Below are 12,896 nucleotides of genomic sequence, written 5' to 3'. Positions count from 1 at the left end.
CACAGTTAATAGACTACAGTAGCACAAACAGAACTTTTACGTGCACTGGGAAACCAAAATATTCGTGTGACTCACTTTATTGCGGTAGTCTGGAACCAAACTCACAGTATCTCCGAGGTATGCCTGTAATTGCTCTCCCTGAACGAAACCTCTTGTTTGGCATCAGGCTCTGCCTGTTGTAATCATGAGTCAAAGGGCAAGGCCAGTCAGTATTTCCGTCAGAGGTGACTTAATCATAAGTAATAAAGATTTAAAGTAATTAAATTAGGTAAGCCTATAAAATTATCATTCTGACTCTTCTAAATGCACCCGTATTCCTAAAATGGGTATGTCTTAGGTCGGGTGCCCTGGAAACAGGCTGTGAGATGGAGATTAGTGCACCTGGAGTTCATCTCTAGGGAGAGAAGCCCGTGGGGGACTGAAGGAAGCAGGGCTGGGTACAGGGAAAGGTTGAACTGTGATGCAGACCCCTCAGCCAACCCCAGGGGGAGCTCTAATGCTGGATGGCCCTTCAGAGTTGTCTTAAGGTGGGGTGAGGGGACCAGGACTTTGTACTTACTTCTATTGGCCAATCACTGAGTGCAGGCATAGCTTTGGATGAGAAAGCCTCCTTCCCCCAGACCAATTTCCAGACAGGGCCTGAACAGTGAGCTGGCACCAGCCAACACTGCCAGCAGCTGGTGGGAGCAGGGAAGGAGCTGAGTGCCTTAATCCTGAGGGAACGTTGACAGGCACCACAGCATCCATCACAGGGGGGCATGAATTACCTCAAAGTGGGGGGCTATGACAATGGATTGGCAGCTGTTACAAGAAGATGGAGCAGAAATGACCGTTTCCATTCAGTTTAATCCCTGGTGTTATCTGGAGCTCTGAAGTTCAGAGGAGGTAATACCTGAAATAGTCAAAGTTTGTGTGGTCTCAGGATGTTTTGAAAAGAAGTATAACAATCACCCCCCCCACCCCCACCTTTCCCTCGGGATATTTCCCCCCACATGCCTTGCCAGCTGTTTCCTCATTCTGGAGCCTCAGGAGAGGGGGCAGGAAGGTCTTATGATATAACCAGGAAGTCTGGTCTCAAAAGCCAAGGATGATTTCAGGGGCCTCCAAAGATGCCCTAAGGTTGGGGCTAGGTCTGTGTTCCCCACAGACATCTTTCCCTCAACAAACTGCCACTCATGAGGCAGTTTCAAAGGGAACAGAGGACATGAATCCAATCACACAAACTTCCTTACAAGGCTATTAGCTTATGTCTGCAAAGCACTTTGACCAATTTGGATAGACTTCCTGAATTGTTTACCTAAAGTATTACCTCACCCTTAATTTCCTAGAGGAAAAAAAAAAAAAAAACCAAAACCAGTGCCATCGAGATGATTCCGACTCATTAAAAAAAAAAAAAAGAAAAGAAATATTTATTTATTTGCTAAATACAGTTTCCATTAGAAAACAATCTTATGAGCTTTCCCAACACTTAATATGTGTTATCATTAGCAGTTAGACATAAAGGTTTCCTTGTTGAGAGAAGACCATTATTTTTCATAAATTTTCATTTACTATCTTGTGAGAATGGTTTATGCTATTTGTGCTAAAAAAAAAATTATACCTTGGTATAGACAAAAAAAAAATTTTTTTTATAGACCATATTTAAAGGAATACTTTTAGGCTGAAAGAATCAGTCATATTTTCAACATAAGGTAACCAGATGTCTTCATTGTGCACGCGTGTTTTAGCAAGTATTACATTAGAATCCTGACTCCCTGGAAACAAATAGCCCCACTGTCTTCCAGGATCTCTAGCGAAAGAAGGCTTTAGGGGCAGAGACACTGAGTCAGTTTGAGGTATGTAGTAGTTGTTGTTAGGTGCTGTGGAGTTGGCCCCCAACTCACAGGCACCCCGATGCACAGCAGAATGCCACCCCTGCTCAGTATCATAGCAACATACAAGCCTCCACCGACAGACAGGTGGTGGCTACGTATGAGGTATACTGGCCAGGAATTTAACTGGGGTCTCCTGCATGGAAGGTGGAGAATTCTGCCACCGAACTACCCCATCAGGTATGTATACCCATTGCCCTCATGTTGATTCTGACTCGTAGTGACCCTATGGACAGAGCAGAACTGTCCCACAGGGTTTCCAAGGCTGTAAATATTTATAGAGAAGCGACTGCCACATCTTTCTACTGTGGAGTGGCTGGCTGGTGGGTTCGAATTGCAGACCCTTAGGATATCAGATGAGCGCTTAACCACTGTGCCACCAGGGCTCCTTTCAAGTATGTATAGGATATCCTAATCAGGAGTCCCTGGGTGTTGCAAATGATTAATGAAGTCAGCTGCTAACCAAAAGGTTGGCAGTTTGAGTCCACCTAGAGGTGTTTTAGAAGAAAGACCTGGCAATCTACTTCCAAAAAATCAGCTATTGAAAACATCGTGGAGCACAGTTCTACTCTTGACACAGGTGGGGTGGCCAAGTGGTAATGTATAAAGGCACCACCAAACCAAACCCATTGCCATCAAGTTGACTTCAGCTTTTAGTGACCCTATAGGACAGAATAGAACTGCCCCATAGGTTTTCCAAGACTGTAAATATTTATGGAAGCAGACTCCACATCTTCCTCCCTCGGAGCAGCTGGTAATTTTGAATCACTGAATTTTCGGTTAGCAGCCAAGCATTTAACCACTGCACCACGAGGGCTCCTTAAAGGCACCATAAAAAAAATAGTAGTCAAAAAAAAAAGATCCAGGTTACAAGGAAATCTGATTGCTGCTACTTCTGGCTGCTGCTGAAGCTTCAGCAAAAACAAAGTATGGCCATTTTTCCTTTTCCCTAATATATAATTGATAAGAGTTTCACATTTGATCAATTATGAGTGGGTTGCTGTCTTAGTTATCTGGCACTGCTGTAACAGAAATATAAGTGGATGACTTTAACAAAGAGAAACTTATTCTCTCACAGTCTAGGAGGCTAGAAGTCCAAATTCAGGGTGCTGGCTCCAGGGGAAGGCTTTCTCTGTTGGCTCTGGGGGAAGGTCCTTGTCATCAATCTTCCCCTGATCTAGGAGCTTCTCAGTGCAGGGACCCTGGGTCCAAAGGACGGGCTCCCCTCCTGGTTCTTCGTTCTTGGTGGGAGGAGGTCCCTCGGCCTCTCTGCTTGCTTCTTTCTTTTATATCTCAAAAGAGATTGACTCAAAATACAACCTAATCTTATAGATTGAGTCCTGCCTCATTAACATAGCTGCCTCCAATCCTGCCTCATTAACATTGTAGAGGCAGGATTTGCAACACAGGAAAATCACATCAGATGACAAAATGGTGGACAATCACACAATACTGGGAATCATGGCCTAGCCAAGTTGACACACATTTTTGTTTTCTTTTTATTGTGCTTTAGGTGAAAGTTTACAGCTCAAGCTAATTTCTCATACAAAAATTTGTACACATATTGTTATGTGACACTAGTTGCAATCCCTATAATATGACAGCACACTCTCCCCTTTCCACTCTGGATTTCTGGTGTCCACCCAATCACCTCTTGTCCCTTCCTGCCTTCTCATCCCGCTTCCATTTGATCTCGTGTGTCTGCTTGAACTAAGAAGCACACTCTTCACAAGTATTATTTTATGTTTTATAGTCCAGTTTAATCTTTATCTGAAGATCGGGCTTTAGGAATGGTTTTAGTTCTGGGTTAACAGAGCGTCTGGGGGCTATGGCTTCGAGGGTTTCTCCAGTCTCAGTCAGACCATTAAGTCTGGTCTTTTCACGTAAATTTGAGTTCTGCTCCACACTTTTCTCCTGCTCCATTAAGGACTCTCAGTTGTGTTCCCTGTCAGGATGGTCATTGATGGTAGCTGGGCACCATCTAGTTCTTTTGGCCTCAGGCTGATGGAGTCTCTGGTTTATGTGGCCCTTTTGTCTCTTGGGCTAATATTTTCCTTGTTGACACACATTTGGGGGGGGGGCACAATTCAATCCATAACAGTTGGTTTTGGGGGCTGGGAGATATGGCTTGATAGATACAATCTAGCATTTTTGCGTTTATGGACAATAAGAACCATTATGTAAGAGCCCCTAACGGGCTGACACTGGGGTCAGGTGACAATGTAATCATTGTGTGCCATGGGTTATTAGAATCTTAGCCTTTAATTCTAGCTGGATGTTCAGTGCCTTCAGGCCTAACCAGGCCAGCAAAATCAACCCAGATACCGATTACCTCGAGGTTATATTTCTGTATATTGCCCTGTTGCTCTATCAGTGAGGTTTCTTGGCTGCAAGCAAGCATCAAAATTCTTGTTACTTGTTTAGGCTAGAAAAGACATTTATTCAGGGTATTGGGAAGTTCACACGATCACCAGTGGGGCTGAAATCACGCAAGAGAGCTGCTCCAGTGGAGACAATGCTGCCACCATTCCTTGGGATACCACTAATGCTAGGCATGCAACATGACTGCTAGGAACTCTGCCACTAGTGCTTCTGGAAACTGGGTGTATCTGTGCCGCCCATGTCACAGTAGATTCCAGGCAGTGCCTGTTTCTTCAGGTCACCAACATCTGATTCCATGGTTGGCATAGGTGTGTCGCATCGATGAAGATTAGGGTTCTGTGTCTGTATTCTGTGCTCTCTGCCTCCCTCGGCCTCCAAGCTTATCTCCCATTCTGTTTTGAATTGGCCATTCAGAAGGATGAGAGGGAGAGATTGGGAGACCATAAAGCAATGGTACAAAATTTCAGAAATTACACAAAGAAATGTTTATACTACTTTATCTCCCATCAGAAAGACAATTTCAGACCTTTCAGTACTTTTTACAAACCATTAAACTTTCAGCTATTACATTTTTTGCAAGAAATCTGTGAAATAGGCGTTCTTATACTTAGAGGAAAATTTGGGTGATTATATAATCTTGGGGGAGAACTTTCTAAGCATGATGCCAATGCCAGAAACCATAAAGAAAAATATTGATAAATATTAATACTTCAGGAAAAAAAACCCCACCATAAATGCTAAAACCTTTGACAAATGGGGAAAAAATTTTTTTGCAACTCATTTGACAGAGGACTAATGTCCTTAATATAATAAGATCTCTCAAAAACCAATAAGAAAAATATTAATATCACAGTAAAAAAAAAAAACAGTCAAAGCATATGACAAGCAATTCACAAAAAGAATAAAGGCAAACAGTCAATGGCCATGTAAAAAGATACTCAACCTGCTTATTAATGAAAAATGCAAAGTAAACATTAAGATGTGTGTTCTATATATACAAGAGAATATTACTCAACCTTAAAGAGAAATAAAGTTCTGATACATCCCACAACGTGGCTGAACAATAAGTCAGTCACAAAAGGACAAATACGTATATGAAACAGGCAAAAGCCAGAATGGCGAGACTTTGGCTTGCTTATTTTGGACACATCATCTGAAAAAAAGACCAATTGCTAGAAAAGGATATCATATTTGGTAGAGAGTCAGCAAAAATGGCAGAACCCTTCAATGAGATGGATTGATGAAATAGCCACAGCAATGGTATGTCTCAAATGTGGCAGTGATCCTGAGGACGGCACAGGGCTGGACAATGTTTGGTTCTGTTGTATATAAAGTCCCCGTTAGTCGGAGCCATCTCCACGGCAAGCACCAATGACGACAACAACAACAACAATAGAGACCAAAGCTTATTAGTGGGGCAAGCAACAATGACGACGACAACAACAATAGAGACCAAAGCTTATTAGTGGTTACCAAGGGTGGCAGGGAGGGGGAAAGAGGGAGTCATTGCTTAGGGGGCACTGATTTTCTGTTAACGGTGGTGGAGTAATTTGGGAAAGGATAGTGGTAATGGCAGCACAACATGATAACCATAATCAATGTCACTGAATTATACATGTAACAATTGTTGAATCACCAAATGTTTTGTTATATATATGTTTGTGTGCATGTTTGTGTGTATACATATATATATATAAACATATATCTCACGATAATAGAAAAACACATTAAGGCATGATTTCCTGTCTTTCAGATTAGCAGAGATAAGAAAGATATTGGAAACAAACCTAAGCCAGCTTGGCAGTTCAGCAAATGTCAATGTCCTTTGGTGAACATATTAAGGCTGGGTGGTGGCTATAGATGCCTGTCCTCACAACCTTGCTAGTGACTGGTTTATTACTATGAAATTAAATATCAGACCAAATTCTCTAAATCCTTTGCAGCTTACACACCTTTATTAATAAGTGTGAGTACAAAAGATCACCACCACCCATCTGTCAGTTTGTTATACTCTGGTGGCTTGTGTACTGCTATGATGCTGGAAGCTATGCCACTGCTATCTCACATACCAGCAGGATCATCCATGGTGGACAGGTTTCGGTGAAGCTTTGAGACTAAGAAAGATCAGGAAGAAAGGCCTGGAGTTCTAAGTCCAAAAACCCTATGGATCACAATAGAATACTGTCCTATATAGTTCTGGAAGATAAGCCACCTAGGCTGGAAGGCACTCAAAATACACAGTGGCTGCAACAATGGACTTGAACGTATCAATGATCATGAAGATGGTGTAGGACTGGGCAATGTTTTGTTCTATTGTGCATGGGGTAGCCATGAGTTGGAGCTGACTTGAGGGCAACTAATAATAACAACACAAAAGAGCATGAAGGTCTTATTCTGAGGTAGATGCTTCTCTGTTCCTGATAACGCGATGGGCTGGTTTTATAGATAATCAGAGTAGCAGGGTCCCATTGGACTAATAGGACCAACAGGGTTCTTGAGTTGGAATGATGCTTCAGTGGAATTGACTTTTGGGCTGGAATTTTATACCTTGTTCATACAAGGGCAATAGAGTCCATACAACATTCCTAGCCAGTCAGCTCCTTGGAATACCACTCATCTCACCAATAAAAAATGTCTCTTTTCATTACTATTTAAAGTGCTAGAGAATCACCCTGACATTGTCGATTATTCTCAATTTGGGCCTATCCAGTGCTGTTTAACTACCTTAAGATACTTCAAGTAAGAACTCACACTTCTAAGTTGCACACACAGAATTACCTTGGGCACACACAGACACACCCATCTGTCACAGTGACTTGCGCATTGTTAGATGCTGAGCAGGTTTCAGTGGAGCTTCCAGACTAAAATGGACTAGGAAGTAAGGCCTCGTGATCTACTTCCAAAAATCAGTCGATGAAAACCCTATGGATCACACTGGTCCAGTCCTCAACCGATCAGGAGATGGTGCAGGACTGGACAATGTTTCATTTTGTTGTGCATGGGGTTACCATGAGTCAGGGACTGATTCAACAACAGCTAATGACAGCACACAGACATACCACCAATATAACAACTGGAATAAGTGAGGAGAAACAGTCATTGTACATCACCACCTTTCTGGATGGCAATTCGTGAATATATATAGCAATATCAAATGAACACCCTCTACAAATTAGCAGTCCTACTTATAGCATTTTATCCTCAGGAGAGAATTGAACAAATATACAAAGATCTGTCCATGAATTTGTATGGCTGCATCATCTTTTTTAATAATGCAAAGTTGCAAACATTCAAAATTCTGTTAGTGGGATAGTGACAGAAAGTAGATCAGCAGTTGCTTGGGAATGGGGATGAGGAGGGCAGGATTGATGGATTGTGGGAATGGGGATGAGGAGGGCACGATTGATGGATTGTGGGAATGGGGATGAGGAGGGCAGGATTGATGGATTGTGGGAATGGGGATGAGGAGGGCAGAATTGTGGTGATGATTTCACGGGTGTTGATGTATGTGGAAACTTTCCAAATTTTACTTACACAGTTTATTATATGTTAATTATACCTCAATAAAACTGTTTTAAAAATTCTGTCTGCAGGTAGTGGATAAATAATAATGATATTGTACCAGGTGCCCCACAAATACTGTTTCTTTTAAAAATTTTTTCTTTATTTTGTTGTTGTTGTTGAGAATATTTCCATCACTGTTAACCTTCCCTCTCCTCCTCCTTCTCACCCCTAGTAACCACTGATAAACTTTGGTCTCTATACACTTGCATTTTCTTGTCCTTTTATATGAGTGAGGTCATACAATATTTGTCCTTTTGTGATTGACTTATTTCAATCAGCATAATGTCTTCCAGCTCCATCCGTACTGTAGCAGGTATCAAGACTTCATTTCTCCTCCTGGCTGAGTAGTATACAATTTGCATGTATGTGCTACATTTTTTTTTAATTTTGTTTCATTGTTGTTGTGGAGAGTATACACAGCAAAACATACACCAATCGAACAGTTTCTCCATGTACCATTTAGTGACATTGGTTACATTCTTTGAGTTGTGCAACTATTCTCACCCTCCTTTTTTCTTTCTTTTCTTTTAGATGAGGGTTTACAGAGCAAATTAGTTTCTCATTAAACAGTTAATACACATATTGTTTTGTGACATTGTGACATTGGTTGCTAACACCCTCCACTTCTTGACTTTGAGTTCCCCATTACCAGCTTTCCTGTCCCCTCCTGCCTCCTCGTCCTTGCCGCTGGGATGATGTGCCTATTTAGTCTCATTTTGATTTATGGGCCTGTCTAATCTTTGGCTGAAAGATGAAGCTCAGGAGCGACTTTCGTACTGAGTTAAAAAGGAGTCCAGGGGCCATACTCTCAGAGCTTCTCCAGTCTCTGTCAGACCAGTAATTCTGTTTGTGTGTATGTGTGTGTGTGTGTGAGTTAGAATTTTTTTCTACATTTTTGTCCAGCTCTGCCGGGGACCCTCTGTTGTGATGCCTGTCAGAGCAGTCGGTGGTGGTAGATGGGTACCACCTAGTTGTGCTGGACTCATTCTGGTAGAGGCTGTGGTAGTTGTGGCCCACTAGTCCTTTGGACTACTTTTACCCTTGTGTCTTTGGTTTTCTTCATTCTCTCTTGCTCCAGATAGGCCTCACCCTCCTTTTCAGGGTTGTTCCTCCCTGATAAACATAAACGCACCGCCCCTGTGTTTCCCTGTTTCCTATCTAATATTTCAAGTTGCTGTTGTCAATTTGATCCCATGTAAATAGTTCTTAAAAGAGGATAATTCTCAAGGCAGACATTTTTTACTAGTTAAACTATTGTTTGATTTAAAGAAGACTTCAGGGGATATTTTTGATTGAAGGTTTCAAGATTATCTCATGGCAATAGTTTCAGGGATTCATCCAACCTTCTTAGCTCCAAAAAGCCTGGAGTCCATGGGAATTTGAAATTCTGTTCTGCATTTTCCCCCTTTGATCAGGATTCTTCCATAGAATTCTTGATCAAAATGTTCACTAATGGTAGCCAGGCACCATCCAGTTCTTGTGGTCTCCTGGCAAAGGAGGCAATTAGCCACACATTCCATATCCTCCTTCTATTCCTGACTCTCCTTCTTCCTCTGTTGCTCCAGGCGAATAGAGACCAATTGTTGTGCCTTGGATGGCTGCTAGCAAGCTTTTAAGACCCCAGGCACTACGCAATGAACTAGGAGGTAGAACAGAAGCACTAAAGAAATTATTAGGCCAATTAACTGGGATGTCCCATGAAACCATCACCCTAAACCTCCAAACCAAGGAACCAAATCCCATGAGGTGTTTGATTGTACAAAAGCAGCCTCAACAGCTACTCTTTTTTTGTCTTTGTCATAAATATATCTATCACACAACTTTTGCCAATTCAACTTTTTACAGGTGTACAACTTATTGACAGCAATTACAATAATCGACAATGCAACCCTCTCCTTAATCGGAGGAATATGTCCACCACCATTAACCCCCACTTCCCCCTTCCTCCCATCCATGGTAGCCACTAATAAACTTTGTTCCCTATACATTTGCCTTTTCTTGTCTTTTTATATAAGTGAGGTCCTTTTGTGATTGACTTATTTCATTAAGCATAGTGTCTTCAAGCTCCATCCATATTGTAGCATGTATCAAGACTTCATTTCTCCTACTGGCTGAGTAGTATTCCATTGCATGTATATACCACATTTTGTGTATCCATTCATTTGTCGATGGGCATTTAGGCTGTTTCCACCTTTTGACTATTGTGAATAATGTTGCAATGCACATTGGTGTACAAGCCTCTGTTTGAGTCTCCTCCTTCGTCTTTTTGATATATACCAAGCAGTGGAGTTGCTGTGTCATATGGTAGTTCTATTTTTAGTTTTTTGAGAGACTGCCACACTATTTTCCACAATGGTGGTGCCATTTTGCACTCCCACCAGTAATGGGTAGGGGTTTCAATTTCCCTACATCCTTGTCAACAGTTGTTATTTTCATTTTTTGCTTTATCTTTGTCGTAGCTATCCTGGTGGGAGTGAAATGGTATCTCATTGTGGTTTTGATTTGCATCTCTCTGATGGCTAATGACACTGAGTATCTTTTCACATGTTTGATGGCCATTTGAATGCCATATACCGCATTTTGTTTATCTGTTCATCTGTTGATGGACATTTAGGTAGCTTCTACCTTTTGGCCATTGTGAATAGTGCTGCAGTGAACATTGGTGTGCAAGTTTCTGTTTGAGTTCCTGCTTTCAAGTCTTTTGGTTATATACCTAGGAGTGAAATTGCTGGGTTGTATGATAGTTCTATTTTTGTTTTTTTTAGAAACTGCCACACTGTTTTCCACAATGGCTGCACCATTTTTCATTCCCATCAACAATGGATAAGGATTTCAATTTCCCCACATCCTTGCCAAAATGTATCATCTTCTGTTTTTGTTTTATCTTTGCCATCCTAGTGGGAGTGAAATTGTATTTTATTGTGGTTTTGATTGCATCTCTCTGATGGCTAATGACATTGAGCATCTTTTCATGTGTTTGGTGGCCAGTTGAATGTCCTCTTTGGTGAAATGTCTATTCAAATTCTTTGCCCATTTTATGATTGGCTTATTTGTCTTTTTGTTGTTCAATTGTCAAAGTTTTATATATATTTTGATTATTAGATTCTTATAGGATATATGGTGTCTGAAGATAGTCCCCCAGTCTGTAAGTTGTCTTTTCGTCTTTTTGGTAAAGTCTTTTGAGAAACAAAAATTTTGAATTTTTATGAGGTCCCATTTATTTATTTTGCCTTTTGCTGTTTGTGCTTTTGTTATTATACTAGATAATCCATTGTTAAAGGCTAGGCCCGATAGCATTGCCTCTGCATTTTCTTCTAAGAATTTTATGGTTTTAGTTTGTACATTTAGGTCCTTAATCCATTTTGAATTTGTTTTTGTGTATGGTGTGAGGCATTGATCCTGCATCATTTTTCTGCATGTGGAAATCCAGTTTTCCCAACACCATTTATGGAAGATGCTCTTCTTTCCCAATATTATTTCTTTTTATTCTCACCCTAATCCATTCAGTTTCGATCTACACCTAGTCCTCACTTATCCACTCTTTACCCAACATTTCGCATTTGCGGCAATAGTAAAAAATGTACTATCTATTTTTGTGTATTAATGACATATGTCTGGCAGTAGTGACTGTCGAGGTGCAAGGCGAGAGTAATTCTGGCTGTGATAGTTAGGGTTATGTATCAACTTGGTTGGGCCATGGTTCTTAGTGGTTTGGCAGTAATGATACAATCTGGCAGTTATGTAATGATGTAATTTGGCTGTTATGTAATGATGTAGCCATCCTCCATTTTGTGATCTGATGTAGTCATCCTCCATTTTTGCATAATGCCGATTTTCACATAATGACCTGGTCTTTGGAACCTAACCATGTCCATAAGTGTGAGGAGTGTGTTATTATCCTCGATTGTCACAGATGAGAAAACTGAGACTTAAAGAGCTTAAAGGACCTGTCCAAAGTCACAAAGTGAGAAAAAGGCTAAGACAGGTGTTGGCAAGCTATAGCCCATGGGACAAATCTGGCCTGCCACCTGTTTTTGTAAATGAACACAGCCATGCCCATTTGTTTACATATTATCTATGTCTGCTTTCACAGTACGACAGGGTTGAGTAGTTTACATCAGAGACTATATGCCCCACAAAGCCTACAATATTTACTATCTGGTCCTTTACAGAAAAAGCTTGATGACTTCCGACTAAGAACCAGGATCTGAACACAGGCAATCTGAATTTAGAGCTTTCACTCTCAGTTACTACCTTACACTGCTTCATGGACTATCCATACAATAGGATATTCTGTGGCCATTAAAAATTCTGGTACAGAACTATATTGGTTACTTTGGAAAAATGTCCAGCATCTATTGCTAAACAAAGAAAGCTAGTTTTACCTGCATTTACCATATGACCCCATTTCTGCTAGAAAAAGCATGAATGGGAAAAGTTATGGGGAAGTATCTGCTGAAAATGTTAACAGTAGTTTTCACCTGACACTGGATTATGAGTGATTTTACTTTTCCTTCATTCCTCATTGTATTGTCTGGATATTCCACAATGAGCATACAATGAGAAGAGGGAAAGAAAAAAAACAACAAAGCAACTTCCATTTTGAAAATGGAAGGAGAATGTATAATAATTTGTTTTTTATACTGCCTCAAAATTACTCATGTCAAAATGTCCAGGTCAAAGTGGTTATATCAAAATGTTCTTTCCCCATGTCCTGCAGCAGCTAGTCTCAGAGGATCTCTCAAAAACACTGACAATGTTGAATTTTACCTGAGCCCTGTGATCCTGGAAAATAGCAAAGACTAAAAAATTCTCCCACTCTTTGTGTTCTGGAAAATGGCTTACTGCAAATAACCACCTTCCCCATATGATTTAAGTAAAACTCATGGATGCCCCCTTGTTTATCTATGACAAGGTCAGACAGACCCTCCAAACTCCCATTCTTTGCCTCATAAATGATTAGCTGAACTGTTTGTTCCCACAGCTCAACTGGAACAAAATGCGCGTTAAACAAACTTCTCTCCTTTAAGCTTAAGCTTCTCTCCTTTCCCTAGGTCCCTAAACTGTGACCTATCCTCA

This window comes from Elephas maximus, chromosome X (genome assembly GCF_024166365.1).
Source record: "Elephas maximus indicus isolate mEleMax1 chromosome X, mEleMax1 primary haplotype, whole genome shotgun sequence".
In the NCBI taxonomy this organism is placed as follows: domain Eukaryota; kingdom Metazoa; phylum Chordata; class Mammalia; order Proboscidea; family Elephantidae; genus Elephas; species Elephas maximus.
Note: the sequence above shows the minus strand (reverse complement) of the source record.